The sequence below is a fragment of the Bidens hawaiensis genome, unplaced genomic scaffold (genome assembly GCF_021521415.1).
Source record: "Bidens hawaiensis isolate Kalapana, Puna unplaced genomic scaffold, B.hawaiensis_p1.1 tig00056606_1, whole genome shotgun sequence".
NCBI classification, from domain to species: Eukaryota; Viridiplantae; Streptophyta; class Magnoliopsida; order Asterales; family Asteraceae; genus Bidens; species Bidens hawaiensis.
This window is the reverse complement of record NW_027500181.1, coordinates 63,741-65,542: the sequence shown is the minus strand read 5'-3', so window position 1 is coordinate 65,542 and position 1,802 is coordinate 63,741. Positions and strand designations below refer to the sequence as shown.

Sequence of the window (1,802 nt, the reverse complement as noted above, 5' to 3'; positions counted from 1 at the left end):
CGTTTTAATTGTTAGAATCAAGTAGAGTGTTTATATATAGTAATTACATAATCACAATAATGTTATTACATAATTACTTTACTTGATACTCACAATTAGCATGTTAATTTCATTTGTACGTTAACTTTCCTCTGCTTATATAATACATATTAAAATGAAACACGCTGAAACGCTTCCTAAAATGTCGCCCCATCCAAATTCTCCATAATATGTTTGAAGTTTTTGAAATTTAAAAGCACTTTTATGTTTCTCTCTCTAAAAAAAGCCATTATAAAAATTTTCCCTTTTACGTGCCTGCCAATCTGCCATACACCTCCTATGGGAAATTGGGAAAATCCATATTAATTTAAATAAGTTTGGTCCAACATTTCAATGCTACAAAATCCTTTGGTTGGTGTGTCCTTATCAGTGTTTGTAATAAATTAATTATGTTGCACTGTTAAAAATGTAAGTTAATGTGCCCATAACAACATACAGGTACGGAATTTGGATTCCGCATGCCAAAGAAGAGGAAGCTACTCATGCTTAGAGGAAAAATTCTCCAGCAAAGTGGCGCTCTATCCTTTAAAGGTCTTTTGATAAAAATCCTCCAACTAAAAACCAAAAGCTTTGGCTCTATAAAAGTTTATCGGGCTAAAGAGCTAGAAAAGGCGACCAACAATTACGCACAAGATAGAATTCTTGGAAGAGGTGGTCACGGTGTTGTGTACAAGGGAGTGCTACAAGATAAGCGTGTCGTAGCAATAAAGAGGCATAAAATATTGGGCCAAAGCCAATTGGAGCAAATTATAACAGAAATTGTAATTCTGGAAAAATCTAACCACAAGAACGTGGTAAAGCTTTTGGGATGTTGTTTTGATACTGAGGGCGCCTTGTTGATTTATGAATTTGTTTCTAATAGAACTCTTCATCATCACATTCATAATGAAAGTGCCACTGTGAGATTGTCATGGGATAGTCGTTTAAGGATCGCACAAGAATCAGCTGATGCACTTGCTTATCTTCACACTTATTCAACAATGTCTATCATACATAGAGATGTGAAGTGTGCTAATATTTTGTTGGATGAAAATTACACCGCAAAAGTTTCAGATTTTGGTTCCTCAAGGTTGATCCGTTTGAATCGTAGTCAAGTTGCTACAGACATTGAAGGAACGATAGGTTACTTGGATCCTGAATACATCCGTACACGTCAACCAACACCTAAGACTGATGTGTATGGCTTTGGAGTGGTTCTTGCAGAACTCTTGACAGGAAAAAAACCTATTGATAGGAAAAGAGATGAAGATGATATTAACCTCTCAGCATATTTTGTGAAGGAAACGAAGGAAAATCGATTGCGTGAGATTGTTGATCCTCAAGTTTTAGAGGAGACAACTGGTGAGCAGTTAAGTACAGCATGTGACCTGGTATATAGATGCCTTAAACCATTAGGTGAGAATAGACCTAGCATGAAAGAAGTTACAATGGACCTTGAAACAATAAGGAAGTTGGGCAAAAATCCCTGAGTTAGTCAAGAAAACTGAAACTGAACCAAGTTATGTGTTCTTCTTCCAGATTATACTGATACCTTTGATAAATAAAGTAGAAGCATTACCAAAGAAAGAAATTATCTTAAGTTAATGTTTGTGGTATTACACAGTGTACCTACCACAATACTTTAATGGTTGGTTTGCGGGGACCCCTTGGTTCCATATGTAAGCCATGGCCACGGACAAGCCAATGTCATATGTTAATCAATGTTAGAATTCAATTCTTTATAATTATTTTTACATAATAGTAATAACTTTATTTTATGCCTT

The 1,802-nt window shown here is 35.3% G+C and overlaps 1 pseudogene; it reads left to right on the top strand.

Moving 5' to 3' along the window:
* Positions 1-1,019: 1,019 nt before the first annotated feature.
* Positions 1,020-1,508, top strand: LOC143601505 (putative wall-associated receptor kinase-like 16 pseudogene; annotated as a pseudogene).
* The last annotated feature ends 294 nt before the right edge of the window (positions 1,509-1,802 follow it).